Here is an 8,801-nt window from a genome sequence, read left to right as displayed (position 1 = left end):
GCCAAGTTGACAATGAAAGTAAACCATCACAGTGGACTGAGTTCCCACAATTCCTGTAAGTTTGAGGTCCACATTCCGACCATCACACGCAGTGTGTATAACCCAATGGCCACCTACTGCTCTTACGTCATCCCCTGAACTCCCATGGAGGTGGGTGCTGAGCTCCAAGCCAAGAGTTCACGGCTTCCATACTCACTGCCTGCTTTTCTGCCATCCAGCCTTGGCTCATAGGACTTTCCCCATTTGACGCAGCCTCATACAAGACTCCTACTGCCCCACAGAGTTAAATAAAACATTGCCTCATGGGAATTAAGGCTCTCATTTCCGAGTCATGAGCACTGTTTAGTTTCAGGCATCCCTGGGTCCCTACCTGCTGCAGGGCATGGCTGGCTCACCTGCCCTCTGCTCTGAATTCCCTAGCTTGGGGGGGGGAGGGGGGAGGGGGGGGGAGGCTTCCTGTCTCCCAGAGGCCCTTCACCAGATAGCCTAGACATTTTGGTTTCCCGCCCCGCCCTCCTGCTCTCCTCTCTCTTTCAGTGTTTCCCCTCTTCTTCTCCTTCCCCTCCATCTCTCCCTCCTCTCTCCATGTGCACTTTACTCTCTCCCCCTGTTCCTCTGCGTGGTGGCCGAGAGCTGCTTCCAATAAACCTGCATTTATATACTATAACTCTGCCTTGCTCGTTCCATTATTTCAGTCAAGCAGCACTGTGCCTCTACTGTCACTGTACATATACCATGGTCCGAGCTCCGTGTTCAAAGGTGTATGTTGACTGCCCTGACAGAAATGAGGTCTCCTTAGTCAGGTTTAGCATCTTAGTCCGCGCATACAATGTCTTGCAGGGTGAGCCACTGACAACTTTCTCAATTTAAATCATTGTGACGGCATGTCCCATGAAAGTCTTCACTTACCAGGAAACTGGGACAGAGGGGAGGACATCCTATTGGGACTCTAGATGAGAGAAGCATGGGAGAATAGCAAAGTAGAAGGATCCAGAGGGTCCTAGAAACCTACAAGAAGAACGCTATGATAGGCAGATTTGGGCCCAGGGGTCCTGCTCAAACTAAGGCACCAGCCAAGGACAATACAGGCCGTAAACTTCAAACCCCTACCCAGATCTAGCCAATGGACAGGACATTCTCCACAGTTGAGTGGAGAGTGGGGTATGACTTTCACACATACTCTGGTGCCTCATATTTGACCATGTCCCCTGGAGCAGGAGACCTGGTGGCACTCAGAGGAAGGATAGCAGGCTACCAAGAAGAGACTTGATACCCTATGAGCATATACAGGGGAAGGAGGTCCCCCTCAGGCACAGTCATAGAGGAGGGGAGTAAGGGAGAAATGGGAGGGAGGGAAGAATGGGAGGATACAAGGGATGGGATAACCATTCAGATGTAACAAGAATAAATTAATTTTAAAAAATCATCGTGACTATTGACTCATGAGCCCCTTGTGATCTGATTCCTAAACAAGTTCTTTTTATCTTCACCCCAGACACCTTCCTTGCTGTCTGTTTAGCTAATGACTGCCAAGCTTAGCCAAAGATCCTTCCCAGAGGCCATCAAAGGTTTTTGGGGCTGGTACTCTGAGCAGTAGTCCCCTCAGCCTAGACCACACCTATGCTAATTATTAGCTTTGTTAATAAACTCTTGCCCTTACCTCAAGAGAGCTAAAATGGGCAAGAAAACAGCACTTCTCCAGGCAAGCAACATGGATGATTTTTTTTTTCTTTTATCCCTGAGTGTAAAAACCACCCCCATCCCATCAGTCTGGGAGGGCCCATTGCTGCCTGATTAGCTTAAACTTGCTTGTAAGTGTGAAATATCACTCCTAGGTGCCACTTGCTAAGATCCCTAATTAGGGAGCACAGGTCTTTCAGAAAGCAGGGTTGGCTATCCAAATGAGAACCTAGGCCACTCCCTTCAAAGCCTTTCCATTCTGCAAATCTGCAGCAATTGTCTTCTTGTGCATGCAAATGCGAGCAACAAGGAACAGTGTTGCCCTTTGGAGATAATGACGTTGGAAATCCAAGACATAATGGCTCTCTAGTCAAAACCAGAATAGCTTCATATTCCTGCTTTCCCATGCACAGAGAAACAGCCTGTGAACTCGCGCAGGCGCCTGAACTCCCGCCTCACCCAGAGTGCCTGGAGCCAGCGTTCATGTGGAGACGCACCTGTTTATCAACGTCTACCTGCTCCAAACCCACAGGATGAGGGCTCAGAAGCAAAGCCTCAGCTGAGTCCTCATCCAGGAGGAAAGCTAGCAAGCCAGCAGGAGGCTCCATTCAGTCTGTAACGCCACAGCCCTGTCTGTTCACTGGGCAGGGAAGGCTGAACGAATCCACCTGTCCTCTCTGGCATCTGCTGCTCCCAATTCCACCCCGCCCCACCCCCACCCCACCCCCAAAAGCCTGAGCTGCAGTTTAGGAAAACAAATAGCTATTTGAAGTCATAGGGAGTCTACAGGGAACTGCCACCAGGGCAGGGGAGTTGCCTCCCCACCCCCACCCCCACCCCCACCCCCATGTGACTCCCTGCCCTGCCCCCCCCCCCCAGTGTGATATCAGGACCTATAAGGGCAAAGCCTACATCTCTGAGTGACACTGGACATCCAAGAGGAACATGGGTTGTAGGCAGGGGAAGGGCTCAGCAGACATTGTGGCCGTAAGGGCCCTGGCTCTTTGGTTTGAGTAGAAAGGACTTTCTGTCTGGAGACTGCCCCACCCTCCCAGCTGTCTGTAATAAGTAACTGATGTTGCTGTAATCACTTCTCAGACCAGGGTCTGGTTTTTATGACCACCATTTAAAGTATCACCTCCAATAATTAATTTTCACATTCAGGGCTTTTTAAGGATCTTAGATGTGGCAGGTGAGAGGTGATGGTTACAAAATGGCCCCCACTCTCGTTCTCCCCGCTAAGCACTTACATACGTCCTGGTACATGTCTCCTGGGTACACGGTCAAAAGAAGAACTCACAGTTACTCCTTCCCTACGTGTAATTCAGAACAAACTCAGAGCCAAGGAGGGCTGCGATGGCTCAGCCCCGGGAGCTGCTTGACAAAGTTGGCTGCTCCCAGATGAGGAGCAAAGTGAGGACGGGAAGCCAGGAGGACATCTTGCACACACGGTTAGCCTCCTTCCTCCCCTCCCCCTTCATCAAGGCCACTGGTGTATAATGGCTGCTTCCTGAATACAAAGACAGGGCCCATATCCACAGAGAGCACAGGACACATCAGTCATGGGTCCATTAGCGTCAGTGCTGTGATGCAGTCTAAAGCTGCGCCTTAATTGGCAGGAGGAGAAGCGGGGAGATGACAGGCAGGTCCTCAGGACATGGCTGCCAGACTCTGGATACATCAGGCTCACTGGGAAAGTGTTTTTACAATTATGACAATCTAGAAGCCCAGAGCTGGCCTCAGTAGCACTTCTTGCCTTTCCCACTTATCTGTCATGACTCACTGTCACTCTTTCCCCCCCCCTCTCTCTCTCTGTTTGTGTGTGTGTATGTGTGTGTGTGTGTGTATGGGTGTGTGCCTCTCCCTCAGCCTAGGCTATATAACTTATTATTATTGGGGTGGGAGACACACAGGAATGCGAAAGCCTGTATGTACATATGTTCATGTGGAGACCAGAGGACAGCCTTAGGCGCTATTCCTTAGAAACTAACCACTTTTGGGATAACAATTGAGTTGTAATCTTAATAAATTAATTAAATAAAATAAAATAAATTAAAAAAAGAAACCACTTTTTACCTCCTTCTCCTCCCCCTCTCCTCTCCCCTTCTCCTTTTGACATAAAGTTTCTCTGCTGGTCCTGGTTGGTCTCAGGTAACTAGGCTGACTGGCCAGCAAGCCCTAGGGATGGAACCCCTGTCTCCCTGGTACTGAGATTACCGACATGCACCACCACACCCAAGCCTGTACCTCAATCTAAGCAATAAAAAAGAGACAGACCTGTTGACTTTCTAGACTGGGCTTTGGGCAAATGTGTGACTTTTACCTTCCATGTTTGGAATGTGGACTTGTCTCGCAGAAGCCAGCTGACACAGATTCCCTGCAGAGGAGAGGCCCGATGTTATTCGTGTAGAATGTCTCCAGCCAGCCAGGCTCCCAGCCAGGTTGATTCAATGACCTTGACTGGCAACCATTATCCAAGTTCCTTCACTGTGCATCATGAGCAGATAAAGCAGCTATTGTTTAAAATGTAACATCAGGAGCACTTAGCTTCACGACAGTGGATGACTGACCGAGGGTGACAAGGTCCCCTGTTTCAGGCCTGTGAGTCAGGACAGGACCTGGGGTCAAGGATACGACCAGATCATCTACATCTTCACAAACCCCCTGGGACTGAGAGCTGAGCTTCCAGTGACTTCCACCACAGCTGTGGCAGATGGCTCTGAGTCTAGAATACAGTGACCTGACCTGCAGCAGCCCATTGGGGATACCTGTGCTCCGGGAGATCGGATAGCTGTAGAAATAGCCTCAGAAAGGGACAGAACGAGGAGAAATGAAGCAGAGCCAGAAATACTGGGACGGGATCTGACCTTAGAGAACATTTTGAAAACTAGGAGTCCAAAGCCCAGAGAGAATTCGTGTTCTGGTTTGCTTCTCTATTGATGTAATAAACACCATGGCCAAAACAGCTTAGGGAGGTGACACTGCATCACTGCAGGAAGTCAGGGCAGGAACTCCAGCAGGAACCTGGAGGCAGGAACCTGAAGCAGAAGCTGCGGAAGGAAGCTGTTTCCTGTGTGATCTCCACAGGTTTCTCAGCGAGCTTTCTTACAGCCCAGATCCACCTGCTTAGGGATGGCACTGCTCATGGTACACTGAGCCCTCCCTACAGCAACTAGCAATAAAGAATGGCCACAGGCCGATGTAACGACAGCAAGTCCTCCCTGGAGGCTCTCTCTTCCCAGGAGTGTCAAGTTGACAAGTAAAGGTAACTATGACAGCAAGTGACTTGCCCAGAGGCACACAGTTTGTGTGCAGCTGCCGTAAGACTAGAGTGAGGTCTCCTGAAACTAGTCCAGTTCCCTTGACCCACACATTTCTTGGGATTTTTGTGGATCGAGAAAATGCAATGCTTCCCTAAGTGCTTGAAAAATATTTGTTCACGAGCCATATATGGGAAGGTGCTGGTCTTCGCTGTCCCAGCCAAGGTGTGTCCAGCCATAGCATCCAAAGTAAGAGAAGGGTGGAACTCTGCTGTGGGACTCATCATGACCATCTTCCTGACTGCAGGCTAGTTGCTGTGCAGCAGTCAAGAGAGTCCTGCAACCTGAGTCCATTCAGGGTCAAATGTGCTGATGAGAACGGCCAATGGTCCCTGGGAACGGAGCTCCCTGGGCGTGGCATCCAGAAGTCTCTCCCTGCCTCTCTCCCCCTTCAAAGGCTAGCCTCCCTTTGCCCTTGGAGGAGGATTCCAGACAATGGCCCAGTCAGGTTTGTCTCCAGTGTCTCACTCTCTTAAGAACTGCAGGTCGTGGAGCAAGCCATCGTTGAATAAGAGAGAAGGACTTTTTGCCTGAAGCAGGAAACGTCAGGCTGGGCAGCAGAAAACAAAACAAAACAAAACAAACAAACAAACAAAAAAATGGAAAAAAAAAGAAAAAGAAAAAAGCTCTCCCTTTGGTCAGAATAGGCAGAATAAGCGAGGGTGGTAAACTTACTTCCTTAGCAAATAATTCTTCTCTTTCTCCCCCTCCCCCACCTCATTCCTCTCTCTTTCTGCAGGTGCCTGTGCGACATGGCGCACGACAAGGTCATATGACAGCCTTGGCTGTCGGTCTTCTTTCACCTCGCTTGTTCTCCACAGCACCAAGCTAGCTGGCCTGCCAGCTCTCGGGGATTCATCTCTCTCTATTGGGATTGCAGAGGCATGCTGTGTCCTGTGTCCTGTGTCTGGCGGGTGCTGGGGATCTGAACTCGGGTCCTCAAGCGTGTGCAGCAAGCGCTTTACCCACTAAGCCATCTCCCCAGCTCTCCTTATTCAGTGGAGAGACCAATAATCTTGTCTACAGACTCCATGGTGCAGAACAAGATGCATTTGGAGGCTGTCGAGGGGAGGAGGACGAGCTCACATAACTACTCTTCGGAATTCATTAATTACTGATGGTCCTGAATAAGTGACTCAGCTTCTGTAAGCTTCGGCTTCTTCCCCGCGTGTTACGATAATATTCATGACATGTATTACTTATTCCATGGACTTATGAAAATTGATTAGCATGAATAACACAGCTGCTGCAGTGCCAGGCGGTGGTAATTGCACAATAAGTATTTGTTTCTTTTATTATATGTAGGACTGGGACTGCATATGTGTGTGTGTGCATGTTTATGTGCATTTAGACGTGTGTGTGGATGTGTATGTACACATGTATGAGTAGGTGTGCATGTATATGTGTGTGCATGTAGGTGTGTGTGTGTGTGTCATGTGTCAACCTTGCATGTCATTCCTTCGGCACCATCTGTGATTTTTTTTTTTTTTTAAAACAGAGTCTCTTACTGGCCTGGAGGTCATCAAGTAAGCTATGTTTGGTTGGCAGAAAGATCCAGAGATCTGCTTGTCTCTGCCTCTCTAGCACTGTGATTACAAGCACATATCACTGTGCCTGGATTTTTTTTATGGGAGTTCTGGGAATTGAACTCATGACCTCGTGATTTCTAGGCAAGCAATTTACTGACTGAAAAATCTAACCAGCCCCAATAATTGTTCTTTGCTTGCATATACTAATAAACCCAGAACCAAGACAGAACTTCATGTAATACATACCTATGAGGTACCAGGTACAAAGTAGGTCTGTAGCACACCTTACCACACACAGCAACCTGCCAGCTAGGTTTCTTTCCTGCGACTCTGTCTATGGTGCATTTGCATAAACATTAAGTCATGGTGGGTGCAAGTTTCAGGACTGGATTTATATGGTCAAAGCAATGCATGTCCTTCTTCGGACGTTACAGGATGCTTGGAAACGGAGTATTCCAAGAGGGAAAAAGTAGCCATTAGTCTCATCCCTGTATCTGAGGAGTCCCGGGAAACCACATTTAAGCCTCTGAGTGGGCTCAGGTGGTGGGTTCAGAAAACTGATGCAGTTCTCTGGGCAGGAGAGGCATCAAGGAAACAGCACAGTGGCATCGGACAGCTGTCCCTGTTTCTCATCTTATTTAATCTACACAGCAGGCCTGTTACGTGGACCCCATTCTCTGCTCCAGAGACAGGAGACATGAAAGAGATAAAGCAAACATGACCAAGGTCAGTTAGTTGGCAAATATTAGAGCTAGAATTGAAATCTGGTTGCAAAGAGATACTTGTTTGGAGTTTTCTTTGGGGAAGGCTTCTGCCCACAAGGAGCTCTCACCATACATATTTCCATTTCCACCAGCCATTCCAAACCCTGCCTTGTGCAGGACTGAGGTACACCACCCACTCCTACCCTCTCTCTCCCCCGCCTTACCAAGCCATTTGCCAAGGATAGGTAGAAACTATTCATTTCATCCCAGCAAAAACCAATGGAACAAGCAGGTGGGTTTTGTTTGTTTTTCTCTGAATAAGGCATTTTTTTTTCTTGTCCCTGCTTTCTGCACTGTTAGATTAGATTTCTGTCTGTGATGAAAGGAGGGAGCCTTGTGGCTGTTCTGCCTTGGGCCTGGCACAGAAGATGGGCTAGGCTGACTGGAGACACATCTGGCTTCCATTGTTAGATTGCCACTAAATATTTGTAAAGTGCCCCAGAATGGCTGCCCTAGCCTGGGAGAACACTGGAGAGGATAAGGTCAAGTGAGATGGAGTGGGCTTCCTGTCACAAGGATGCGCACATGCAAATCTCCACCTGCAAGGCAAATTAGCCCCAAGCCTTACCCACACAGGTGCACGCAAACAAGCACAGCCTCCAAGCCAGGGTCCTTACACTTGAATGTGTATCACCATCGTGAATTCCTAGGTCAACCCCCAAAGGAGGCTGATGCTTGGCCAAGAGAGCTCAGTCTGAGAGCCAGTGTACTCAAACATCTCCCAAAGGCACTTAGACAGTCAACACAGACTCACACATGTATATATCCAGATGTGCAGGATGAGAAAAAAGGCACTCTGCCAACCTCTTCCACATCCTCTACACGCATGCTCCCTGGGACCCTTGGAACTCCAGCCTCTCCAGCCTTCTTTACCTTCTTCCGCCTGTGGCCTACTGCCTCTGGAGGGGAAACGGAGCAGCAGGCTAAGGGTAGGAACCCCTTTGTGTGGACAGGGTTCCAAGCAAGATGCTCAGTTGGTGGCAGCCTGGAGACAAGTGGAGTGCCAGTGAATGTGGGAAAAAGATACTTCCTTCCTGTCTGCCCTGAGCACAGCTCTTGCTCTTGATCTCCTGACTGTCTCCTCAGTGTCAGGCTCTTGGCTCTACTCTACCCATCCAACGAAGCCTTCGCTGCTCTCCCCTACCACCCCAAACGCCATCACCAGACAAGGGCAGATCTTGCTATAGAAGATCCGATCTTTACATGAGTTTTTTTCTATTAAATTTTCTATTTAAATATTTTCACACAATATATTTTGATAGTGTTTTTCCTTTCCCCAACTCCTCCCAGGTCCTCTCCTCCACCTCCCTATTTCGTCATGTATTGATAGCAGCATCTAAGTTTAGTTGTGTTTCTAAACGCCTGCTTGCTTGACTCTGTGAGGCCTGAGATCACATTGGGTTTTCTCAGTCACAAACCTGGTTTGTTAAAAATTGCCCCAAAACCGGGAGCTCTCCTGAAGCATTGCTCAATCCTCACCAGTGTCAGATGTAAGGTTCAAGAAGGAA

The sequence above is a fragment of the Acomys minous genome (genome assembly GCF_964271855.1).
Source record: "Acomys minous genome assembly, chromosome: 5".
Classification (NCBI taxonomy): domain Eukaryota; kingdom Metazoa; phylum Chordata; class Mammalia; order Rodentia; family Muridae; genus Acomys; species Acomys minous.
The sequence above is the reverse complement of the archived record's forward strand: the minus strand, read 5'-3'. Positions refer to the sequence as shown.